The sequence below is a fragment of the Sarcophilus harrisii genome, chromosome 1, assembly GCF_902635505.1.
Source record: "Sarcophilus harrisii chromosome 1, mSarHar1.11, whole genome shotgun sequence".
NCBI lineage: Eukaryota > Metazoa > Chordata > Mammalia > Dasyuromorphia > Dasyuridae > Sarcophilus > Sarcophilus harrisii.
The window spans coordinates 564,907,196-564,920,102 of record NC_045426.1 but is presented as its reverse complement, the minus strand read 5'-3'; the positions used below and the strand labels follow the sequence as shown (position 1 = coordinate 564,920,102).

Below are 12,907 nucleotides of genomic sequence, written 5' to 3'. Positions count from 1 at the left end.
ATGAGATCAAATAATAATATTTGTAAAATACTGGGCATAGTTCCTAGCATAGTAGGCACCAAAATAATGCTCATTTTCTTCTACCTTTCCATTGCACCTTAGGTTAGTTTATTTCCGGAAATAGTTCATTGTTTTCCCCACTGATTTATCCTTAAGGAATATTTCTGACCATTGGATAAATTTATTGTTTTTAATCTAGACCACTTCCACTCCAAGGTTAGCATGCTAAATAACTTTGTGAATTAAGAATGAATTGAAACATTAAAAAAAAAAATGCGGGAACAAATAAAATACCCAATGTAGGTGGGAGAAGAATGTGAAAAAAATGACAATCTTAAGATTTAGAGGGGCTCAGATTCCTCTCAAATCTACCAGTGTGTCTTAGAAATGCATCACTCTAAGAACAATTAAGAAGAATCACCTATAGACTCCCTTACTTCGACCAGCAATCTGAAGGAGCCATAAAACTCAGCAGAGAATCTGGGATAGATAAGCTGGAGCAGGCCAAAAGCTGTGGCCAGGCCTAGGCATCTTTGGAGCCCAAAGTCTGAGGTCCATCACCACAGGAATATAAACCAAGAAAACTATTTTAGAGTCCATGCATAATAGCCCCAGAAGTCTAAATATAGCAGTACCTTGGCCCATCACCCTGAACCATCATTACAAACCAGTCTTTGGCTACAAGAAATTAGCTGCAAAGAGTATCTGTGAAGCATTCTAGATTGTGTCCAGTGTGGCTTAGCTCTAGAAAAAGAAATTTTATTCAAAATAACTATGGAAGTTATAAAATACTTAGATACCTATCTACCAATATTCACCCAGCGATATATGAACATAACACTCTTTGCATATATATATGTATAATAAATGTGTGTATATAAGTATGGAGAAATGATCTAAGTAACTGATTAGAGAAGTGTATCTTTGACTGACATAGTCATCAAACTGGCAAAGATAACAAAACAAGAAAGTAATCCCTATTAGAACTATGGAAAAAGAGATACACTACTGTATTGTTGAGGGAACTATGAACTGGTCCATTTGAAATTCTGGAAAATGAAAGTTGCTAAATTGCCTATACCCTTTTAACCCTCAAAGGAAAAGGAAAGTAACATATGTACAATAATATCTATAGTAACTCTTCTCATGGTAGCAAAAGAAATGAAAAATAAAGAGTGAATGAAAGAAAAAACTATGATAAATGAACAGAATGGAGTATTATTGTGCCATTAAAATGATGACAGTTTTAAAGGAATCTGAAAAGGATTCTAGGAACTGATATAGAGCAAAATGAAGAAGATTAGAACAATGTATACATTGATAATGACACTATAGGAGAAAACAAATTTGAAAGATTCTAGAACTGTAATCAATGTTATGATAAGCATGATATGACAAAGGCCTGGCCCCCGGGGTCTCTGCACCCAGTCAGAGGCCAAGAGAGGCTGGGGAGTCTAGGCCAGCCCCCTTGGGTCCCAGTCCATTGCAGAGCCCTGGGCTGCAACCTGGGCTGCCCCTCAGCAGGAGGCCGGGGCCTGGGGGCCCTCTCTGCACAGGCTCTGCCCCCTTTCTATGCATCCTCTCCCCCAGATCCCCCCACCTCTCAGGTTTGGCCCTTTGGCCAACATTAGAATTTGTCTTATTAGACTATAGAGCTATGTATGAGAGTTTTGTTTTCAATGGAAGGTATAGTAGGATAGAACAATTAATTTTTTGTTTTTTGTTAGTTTTTTTATGTTAGTTTATATTACATCTTTTTATTTTCAAATCATATGTATGAATAATTTTTCAACATTGACCCTTGAAAAACCTTGTGTTCCAAATTTTTCCCTTCCTTCTCCCCAAACACTTCCTTAAATGGCAAGTAATCCAATATATGTTAAACATGTTAAAATATATAATTTAAATCTAATATATGTATACACATGATCATGCTACACAAGAAAAATCAAACCAAAAAGGAAAAAATGAGAAAGAAAACGAAATGCAAGTAAACAATAAAAAGAGTGAAAATGCTATGTTGTGGTCCACATTCAGTTCCCACAATTCTCTCTCTGGGTGTAGATGGCTCTCTTCATCACTGAACTATTATAACTGGTTTGAATCATCTCATTGTTGAAGAAAGCCATGTCCATCAGAATTGATCTTCATATACTCTTGTTGTCACCTGGGATAGTGATCTCCTGGTTCTGCTCATTTCACTTTTCATCAGTTCATGTAAGTCTCTCCAGACCTGTCTGAAAACATCTTGTTGGTTCTTTCTTACAAAACAATAATATTCCATAACATTCATATACCATAATTTATTCAGTCATTCTCCAATTGAAAAACATCCATTCAGTTTTCAATTTCTGGCCACTACAAAAAGGGCTGCCACAAACATTTCCCTTCTTTAAGATCTCTTTGGAATATAAGCCCATTAGAAACACTGCTGGATCAAAGGGTATGCACAGTTTGATAACATTTTGAGCATAGTTTCAAACTGATCTCCAGAATGTTTGGGTCTGTTCAGTTTCACCAACAATGTATCAGTGTCCCAGTTTTCCCATATCCCCTCCAACATTCATCATTATCTTTTCCTGTCATCTCAGCCAATCTGACAGGTGTGTAGTGGTATCTCAGAGTGATCTTAATTTGCATTTCTCTGATCAATTTGGAGCCCTTTTTCATATGACTAGAAAGAGTTTCTATTTCCTCATATGAAAATTGTCTCTTCATATCCTCTGACCATTTATCATTCGGAGAATGGCTTGAATTCTTATAAATCTGAATCAATTCTCTATATTTAAGAAACGAGGCCTGCATGAGAACCTTTGAATGTTAAAACTGTTTCCCCAGTTTATTGCTTCCCTTCTAATCTTGTCTGCATTAGTTTTGTTTGTACAAAACCTTTTTAACTTAATGTAATCGAAGTTATCTATTTTGTGATCAGAAATGATCTCTAGTTCTTCTTTGGTCATAAATTCTTTCCTCCTCCATAGGCTGAGGTAAACTATCCTATGTTCTTTTAATTTGTTTATAATCTCATTCTTTATGTCTAAATCATGAATCCATTTTGACCTTATCTTGATATACGGTGTTACATGTGAGTCAATGCCTAGTTTCTGCCATACTAGTTTTTAATTTTCCCAACAGTTTTTGTCAGATAATGAATTCTTATCCCAAAAGCTGGGGGCCTTTGGGGTTGTCAAACACTAGAATGCTATAGTAATCAACTATGTTGTCCTGTGAACCTAACGTATTGCACCAATCTACTAGTCTATCTGGTACTTAGCCAGTACCAAATAGTTTTGCTGACCGTAGCTTTATCATATAGTTTTTAGATCTGGTATAGTTAGGCCACATTCATTTGCTTTTTTTCCCCCATTAATTCCCTTAAAATTCTTGACCTTTTGTTCTTCCAGATGAATTTTTGTTGTTTTTTTCTAGGTCATTAAAATAGTTTCTTGGGAGTTTGATTGGTATAACACTAAATAAATAGGTTAGTTTAAGTAGTATTGTCATCTTTGTCATATTCACTCAACCTATTCAAGAGCACCTTATATTTTTCCAGTTGTTTAGATCTCACTTTGTGTGGAAAGTGTTTTGTAGTTTTGCTCATATACTTCCTGACTTTCTCTTGGTAGATAGATTCCCTATCGGCAGTTATTTTAAATGGAATTTCTCTTTGTATCTCTTACTATTGGATTTTGTTAGTGATGTATAAAAATATTCATAATTTATGTGGATTTATTTTGTATCCTGCAATTCTGCTAAAGTTGTGGATTATTTCTAATAGTTCTTAGCTGATTCGCTAGGGTTCTCTAAATATACCATGATATCATATGCAAAGAGTGATAATTTGGTTTCTTTGTTACCTTCTCTAATTCCTTTAATCTCTTTTTCTTCTGTTATTGCCAAGGCCAGTATTTCTATTACAATATTGAATAGTAATGGGAATAGTGGACAAACTTGTTTTACACCTAATCTTATTGGTAATGGTTCCAGTTTATCCCCATTATATCTGATGGTTGCTGATGGTTTGGCTACTGACTATTTAAAGGAAAAGTACATTTATTCCTATACTATCTAGTGTTTTGAATGGGAATGGATTTTGGATTTTATCAAATGCTTTTTCTGCATCTATTGAGATAATCATGGTTTTTGTTAGTTTGGTTATTGATATAGTCTATTATGCTAATAGTTTTCCTAATATTGAACCAGCCTTAAATTGCTATTATCCTACTTGATCATGATATATTATCCTGGGGATGACTCTCTAATCTCTTTGCTAATATTTTATTGAAGATTTTTGCATCAATATTCATTAGGGAGATTAGTCTATAATTTTCTCTGTTTTCAACCTATCTAGTTTAGGTATCAGTACCATGTCAGTGTTATAAAAGTAATTTGGTAGGACTCCTTCAATCCCTATTTTTTCAAATAGTTTATATAACATTGGAGTTAATTGTTCTTTAAGTGTTTGGTAGAATTCACATGTAAATCCATCTGGTCCTGGGGATTTTTTCTTAGGGAGTTGGTTAATAGCTTGTTCCATTTCTTTTTCTAAAATGGGATTGTTCAAGCAATTTACTTCTTCCTCTGTTAATCTGGGGAAGCTATATTTTTGGAGGTATTCTTCCACGTCAGTTAAATTATCAAATTTCTTGGCATAAAGTTGGGCAAAGTACTAATTATTGCTCTAATTTCCTCTTCATTAGTGGCGAGTTCTCCCTTTTCATTTTTAAGACTAACAATTTGGTTTTTCTCTTTCCTTTTTTTAAAATCAAATTTACTAAAGGTTTATCTATTTTGTTGTTTTTTCATAAAACCAACTCTTAGTTTTATTTATTAATTCAATAGTTTTTTTTTTTTTACTATCAATTTTATTAATCTCTTTCTTTTTTTAGAATTTCAAGTTTGGTATTTGGGGATTTTTAATTTGTTCTTTTTATATCCTTTTTAGTTGCAAGTCTAATTCATTGATCTTCTCTTTCTTCATTGTATGCAGGTAAGCACCTAGAGATACAAAATTTTCCTCTTATTACCACTTTGGCTGCATCCCACAAATTTTACTGTGCTGTCTCCTTATTATCTTTCTCATGGATATAATTATTAATTGTGTCTATGATTTGCTGTTTCACCCATTCATTCTTTAGGATGAGATTATTTAGTTTCCAATTTTTTTGGTCTATTTTCCTCTGGTATTTTATTCAAAGTAATTTTTATTGCATTGTGATCTGAAAAAGAATGCATTTATTATTTCTGCCTTTCTGCATTTGATTTTGAGGTCTTTATGTCCTAATATATAGTCAATTTTTGTATAGGTTCAACAGAACTGCCAAGAAGAAAGTGTACTCCTTTCTGTCTCCATGCAGTTTTCTCCAAAGATCTATCATACTTAACTTTTCTAGTATTTTATTTACCTCTTTAACTTCTTTCTTATTTACTTGGTGTTTTGATTTATCTAGTTCTGAGAGAACAAGGCTGACATCTCCCACTGTTATAATTTTGTTGTCTATTTCTTCTTGCAGCTCTCTTAACTTCTCCTTTAGGAATTTCCATGCTATACCACTTGGTACATATGTTTACTATTGATATTGCTTCATCATCTCTGGGACCCATTAGCAAGACAGTGTTTCCTTCCTTATCGCTTTTAATTAGATCAATTTTTGCTTTTGCTTGATCTGAGATCAGGATGGCTACCCCTGCTTTTTTTACCTGAAGCATAGTAGATTCTGATCCAGCCTTTTGCCTTTACTTTGTATGTATCATTCTGCTTTAAATGTGTTTCTTGTAACCAACATATTGTAGGATTCTGGCTTTTAATCCAGTCTGTTAATTGCTTCTGCTTTTTGGGAGAGTTCACCCTATTAAAACTACTAATTCTGTATTTCCTGCCATCTTATTAACCCCAAATTATACTTTTCTCTTTCCTTTTCCCCTTTCCCTCCTCCCCAGTATTGTACTTATGAGCCTGGCATTTCAATTTTACTAATCTCTTTTGGTTTTCAGAATTTTCAATTTGGTGTGTCACTGGGAATTTTTAATTCGTTCTTTTTCTAATTTTTTACTTGCATGCCCAATTCAATGATTTACTCTATTTCTAGTTCATTGATATAAGTATTTAAAAATGGAAAATTTCCCCTAAGTATGACTTGGGCCACATCCCATAATTTTCATTATGTTGTCTCATTGTCCTTCTCTCCAATAAAATTATTGTTTCTAAGATTTGTTCCTTGACCCACTCATTCTTTAAGAATAAATTATTTTATTTCCAATTGATTTTTAATTTATGTATTGTGGTAAGTGATTATGATGAAATCCTATTGTTCTATGTGAAATGAGCAGAATGCTCTCAGGAAAACCTGAAAAGTCCTCCATGAATTCAAACCAAGTGAAATAAATGTAGTGTGTACAAAGTGATAGCAATGTTATGGGATGATCAGCTATGAATGATTTTGTTATTATCAACAATGCAATGATCCAAGACTCATGGTGAAAAATCATAACCATACTCGGAGAAAAAACTGATTGCATCTGAATACAGATTTAAGCATACTCATCTTTTTTACCTTATTGTCCTTGAAGGTTTTTTTGTTTTGTTTTGTTTTTTTGTAGGGAAGATCTAGGTTTTCTTTCACGGCATGATTTTTATGGAAATATTCTGAATAACTTCACATGGACCTTCTTAACGGTGGATGGAGTGAGGAGGAAAAAAAGAACCTGTAACTCAAGTTTAAAAAAAATGTAAAAATTATTTTATATGTAATTGGAGAAAAATATAAATCATCTTCTCATGTAGGAATGTGAACAGCTTAATCTTATTGAATCTCTTATTATTTCTCTTTTCTGTTTATCTTTTTATGCTTATATTGACTTATGTATTTGAAAATCTTTTTTTATTAATTCTGGTCTTTTCATCAGGAGTGCTTGAAAAACTCTTTTTTCATTGAATATTCATTCCCACATCCTCTCCTGCCCCAAAGGATTATACTCAGTTTCGTTGGGTTAGTGATTCTTGGTTATGTATAAACATCTATTACATACAAATATGAAATCATTTAGGAACTAATTATAGAAAAAAGTATGCAGTTATGTATTTTTAAAATTGAACAATTCAAAGTTATTGTAATCACTATAAAAAGATTCAAAATTAAATTAATGTTGTTACAAATTTGGCTCTTTTTCACCAGAAACCATTTTATGACTATCAGGTATATACTTTTGTGATAATGCAATTTTTGATATGGATGATAAATGCTCACTTGTTAATCTCACCTGATGTGAAGTTTTAATAGCCTTCAAGCAAGAAAATAACTGCTTGAAGATTCTTGAAACAAGAATGTTCATTTCAACAAAATGCTGAGTTTGGGACAATTCTTATAGGAAAAACTCTTGTTTCCTCTTCATGTATAAATATAATTGTAGAATGAATAGTATTATATTTTACAAAAATAATTACAAGTCAACATCAAATGTTTCTTTTCAGTCATTTACCAACAATTTGAACAATAAACATGAACAAGTCCAATAGGAATGTCCAATGATTGTTGTCTGTGTGCTTAAATGATGGGGAAATAAGCCTTGGTACTAGATTTTGTTTGGGGACTATAAAAACTCAAAACATGATACAATAATCAAGAGTCCATTGTCCTATTTGTTATAAGCAACAAACACAGCTTTTGAAATAAACAAAAATCAAATGGGTAAAAAAAAATTTGCTCCCCAAACCAGATTTTTCATTCCCCCATCATTCCTGGTAGTAGTTCCCCAGAAGGTCACAGGATTAAGATTCTCTTTGGAGTTATAGCTCCACAGAGGATAATTATTTCATTGCATTGTACTCTGCACATTTTGATGGATCTGCCAAGAAGTGCTTCTGGTAAATGTCAGTAATCTTTTCAAACCCTGAATGTATTTCCATTGTGTTTCATCATTCAGAACATGTTTGACATGCTGGGAAAAAATCTTTATATGATCATTTCTGGCATTGAAACCAACTATCCTGATTCCGATTGTCCAAGGGGAATTTCCAATTTGCTATCTGTAGATAAAGCCTCATTGGTCTTCAGCCATTTTCTCTACAACATTACATTAATAATAGCAATTATTGATTTGTTTTAATATTGTCAGGAAGAATTCTGTTTTGGAGTTTCCAGAAAAGTGACCTCAGAATTCTGTTTCTGAGTGGTACTGTCCAGTTTGCTCTGCATATTGCATTTTCCATGCTCTATTCTGGCATGGAATTCTTCAGTCCATTCTCCAAGGAGAAACTTAAGAAATGTGATGATTGATATCCATGACTTTATAATCATCCGCCCATTCCCAAGGACTGCCCCAATGCTTTAATTTCTTTCATAGGGGGTCCAGCACGGAAGCATAAGACAGCAAAGTCCTTGTCCTGGCATATTTCCAGGGAGTATTTAGGTGTGGGGCTCTTGTCTATCAGGTCTGAATAAAAGATGTTAAACTTGTAGCCTTGCACAATCTTGGGGGGGAGGGTATCAAAGTCATATTGAGTCTGGTTGTACTTGTCCCACTCAAAGCCTATGTGGACACAATTAAAGAAGTGAGGCTTTAAGGGCCAGTATGACTACCCACAGATACCTTTGTCTGTGACAGTTATTTCCACACTGAATTGGGCCTCATCTGCCCCCATGACCTCCATGGCCTGGTGCAAAAACAGGTTTTCTGCATTCTTACTGGCATTTTTCTGGGACCTGCAGCTGTTGCCCAGGATGCAAAAGTCCTCTTCTGATTCTACCACATGGAGCACCAAAGGCATGGGTGGTAAGCAGCCTGCGGCTATATTTGCCAGCATCATAGACATATAGGCCCGGATGGAACAAGTCCAGTTCATTTTAAGTAGGAGGAAAATGAGGCCTCAGGGTTGTGAATTTGCTAAAGTCACACAGGTGACAAGGCTCAAGTGAACTCAGACATCATAACATTAAAGCCAGCATTCTTTGGCCTGTACTACATGGTCCTCCTGGCTATAAATGATTCTGGGTAAGTCCTTTAACTTTCAATGTTCCTAGTCTAAGATCAGAAGTAGACATTGCAAACATTGGAGGGCATTTCCTTACCGAGCATTCTCTCCCAGTTCAAATCCAGACAGAAAATTATGTGATAGTCAATCATTGTAGATGGATAAAAAGATAAAAGTGTAACTCCTGTCCTCATGGAATCTTGAGGTGAAGGGTGGATTGAACGCATGGTGATATGACACATTCAGAAGACAGGCAAAAGTACAATGCAGAACAGAATTAGAGCATGAAACATATACAAAAACTTGAAATAACGAAAAGAAATACATGAAATTTTTAAATAGAATGGAGTTCTATGCCTACTTCACACATTTACTAGGTATTTGAAACTAGGCAAGTCACTTAACTTCTGCCTGCCTCAGATTCCTCATTTATAAAATGTGAACAACAGAGCTTACCTCCCAGCATCATTGAGAGGATAAAACGGTCTATTTGTAAAGTGCTCTGCAAACCTTTAAGCACCTTACAAAGTTATTATTGTTGTTAGTAGTAGTAGTATATCTGACTCTTGCATTTTTACCACCCTGATGGGCACAAGAATCCTTCTAGATGATTAAACTCTCTCACTAGATTCTCTCACTAGGACAAGAATGAGGATGTTTTTCAATTATGGAAAGCTTTTTTGGAAAGCTTCAGTCTGGACAGCGTATGTGGTACATTTTACAACCAGGGTTCATAGTTGTGGCAAGGTCCAGAAGTAGCTGTCCGTAACAAAAATTGTGTCCAGCTCTGTATCTAACATTGATTGTCTTTCTTCACAATAGTACCCACAGCTGAGATGACCATGTCTTTGGAGCCACTAACACTGTTTGTCACTGTGACGATGGCTGACAAGAGAGTTGTTGGGGTAAGGATGGTAGACTGGGCTGTCTTGGTCCCTGGGATAGCACAATTCCACTTACTCTTTCTCTTCTGAGCAGTTGGAGCTCTGGTACTGGCTGTGACTGGGGCATTGCTTGTGGTGCTCTTCTTGGGGCCTCTCACATACTCAATTTTTGTTCTCTCCTTTGTGGCTTAAAACAATTTGTCCATTTCAGTCTTCTGTGCTTTAGCTAGTGCCTTATAGTAGAAATCTTCATATCATCTATAGGGATTAAAAATATCCTTGGGATAATAGGTGACAAGTTTATCAATTGAACAATATTGGATAAGCTTCTCATAGAATATGGATTCCAAAATTCCTTCTTCATCTGAATGATGTAATTCATAACCATCCTTTATTTTCTGCTCACAAAGTTTTTTTTTTTTTTTTTTAAATCTTGTCCTGGAGGTGACTTGAGCACTTGCCAGGTGGCTCTGGGGGGATGTTAATCTCATCAGAAGACAGGCTCCTCAATCCAGAATTATGCCCAAAAAGTTATCAAACTGTGCATACCCTTTGATCTAGCAGTGCTACTACTGGGCTTATACCCCAAGGAGATACTAAAGAACAGAAAGGGACCTGTATGCCCCAAGATGTTTGTGGCAGCCCTTTTTGTAGTGGCTAGAAACTGGAAAATGAATGGATGCTCATCAATTGGAGAATGGTTGGAATATTATTGTTCTGTAAGAAATGACCAGCAGGATGATTTCAGAGAGTCCTGGAGAGACTTACACGAACTGATGCTGAGTGAAATGAGCAGGACCAGGAGATCATTATACACTTCAACAACAACACTATATGAGTATATATTCTGATGGAAGTGGATATCTTAGACAAAGAGAAGATCTAACTCGGTTCCAATTGATCAAAGATGGACCTTATCAGCTACACCAAGAAATGAACTCTAGGAAATGAGTGCAAACTGTTTGCATTTGTTTTTTTTCCCCAGGTTATTTTTACCTTATGAATCCAATTCTTCCTGTGCAACAAGAGAACTGCTCCCTTCTGCACACATATATTGTATCTAAGATATATTATAACATATTAAACACGTATAAGACTGCCTGCCATCTAGAGGAGGGGGTAGAGGGAGGGAAGGGAAAAGTCGGAACAGAAGTGAGCGCAAGGGATAATATAAAAAATTACCCAGGCATAAAAATACTGTCAATAAAAAGCTATAATTGTTTAAAAAATAATACAAGAAAGAAAAAAAGAAGACAGGCTCCTGACTCTCCAAGAAAGAGGCAAGCAACTCCTGAGGATCTCTCTTTTCCGGTTCTGAAAACCCTTTTAGGGCATCAGCCTGTGGCTTTTTGGTCTTCCAATCGGCACCTTCGGAGTGTCTGAAGCCTATGGAGATGATTTTTCGCTATTTGAGAGATCAAAATGATTACGAAGAAGGGGATGAAGAAAACATCACACACCAAGCCACCTTTTTCCTCCGCTCCTGTCACCCTTCCAGCCACTTCCACTCCAGCCTCCCTGTCCGACTTGGGCTCCGATTCCTCCGCGTAAAGCACCAGCGACTACTGAAGCTTCTTCTGGCCAGACATCTTCCTTCCTTCCTTCCGCCCTCAAGCACACCCTCTCCTGAAGGTCTTTGGGGAGCTGCTCACTGCTGAGGGAGTGTGAGGCTCTGGCGGGAAGTTAGCCACCCCCCTCGCTTTCTTACTTCCTGCCTTTCTCCCCGTGCCTGGGCTCTCAAAGACTTCTGAGAGGTTGCTTCTTGCTTTCCTTCTGGCCCCGCCTCCCAGGGCGTGCTCTCCTGAAGGATGCTGGGACACGGCTCGCTACTGACAGTGTGCGCCCTCTGCAGGAAGCTAGCCACCCCCCTCGCTTTCTTACTTCCTGCCTTTCTCCCAGTGCCTGGGCTCCCAAAGACTTCTGAGAGGTTGCTTCTTGCTTTCCTTCTGGCCCCGCCTCCCAGGGCGTGCTCTCCTGAAGGATGCTGGGACACGGCTCGCTACTGACAGCGTGCGCCCCCTGCAGGAAGCTAGCCACCCCCCTCGCTTTCTTACTTCCTGCCTTTCTCCCAGTGCCTGGGCTCCCAAAGACTTCTGAGAGGTTGCTTCTTGCTTTCCTTCTGGCCCCGCCTCCCAGGGCGTGCTCTCCTGAGATGCTGGGACACGGCTCCCCGACGTTGCCCTCGCAGGAAGCAGCCACCCCCCGCCTTACTCCTGCCTTTCTCCCTCCTGGGCCTCAAAGACTTGAGAGGGTTTTGTTTCCTTCTGGCCCCGCCTCCCAGGGCGTGCCTCCTGAAGGATTGGGACCGGCCCGCCACTGACAGGGCCCCTGCAGGAAGCCAGCCACCCCGCCTTACTTCCTGCCTTTTCCCCAGTGCCTGGGCTCAAAGACCTGAGAGGTTTTTTCCCCTTCTGGCCCCGGCCTCCCAGGGGGCTTCCTCCTGAAGGATGCGGGACACCGCTTGCCGACAGCGTGCCCTGCAGGAAGTTAGCCACCCCCCGCCTTCTTCCTGCCTTTCCAGTGCCTGGGCTCCAAAACTCTGGGGTTGCCTTGCCCTTCTGGCCCCCCTCCCAGGGCGGTTTGGGGCTCCCCGATCACCCCCTGAGGAAGCTAGCCACCCCCCTCGCTTTCTTACTTCCTGCCTTTCTCCCAGTGCCTGGGCTCTCAAAGACTTCTGAGAGGTTGCTTCTTGCTTTCCTTCTGGCCCCGCCTCCCAGGGCGTGCTCTCCTGAAGGATGCTGGGACACGGCTCGCTACTGACAGCGTGCGCCCCCTGCAGGAAGCTAGCCACCCCCCTCGCTTTCTTACTTCCTGCCTTTCTCCCCGTGCCTGGGCTCTCAAAGACTTCTGAGAGGTTGCTTCTTGCTTTCCTTCTGGCCCTGCCTCCCAGGGCGTGCTCTCCTGAAGGATGCTGGGACACGGCTCGCTACTGACAGTGTACGCCCCCTGCAGGAAGTTAGACTTCACGCTCGCTTCTTTACTTTTTCGGTCCTCCCAGAGGCTGCGTTCCCAAAGGATGCTGGGACACTGTTTCCGTCCTTCTTCTTCCTGC

The 12,907-nt window shown here is 38.4% G+C and overlaps 2 pseudogenes; both read right to left on the bottom strand.

Moving 5' to 3' along the window:
- Positions 1–7,807: 7,807 nt before the first annotated feature.
- On the bottom strand, positions 7,808–8,842 carry LOC116420660 (annotated as a pseudogene).
- A 922-nt stretch (positions 8,843–9,764) lies between these two features.
- On the bottom strand, positions 9,765–11,997 carry LOC100918860 (annotated as a pseudogene).
- Positions 11,998–12,907: the final 910 nt, after the last annotated feature.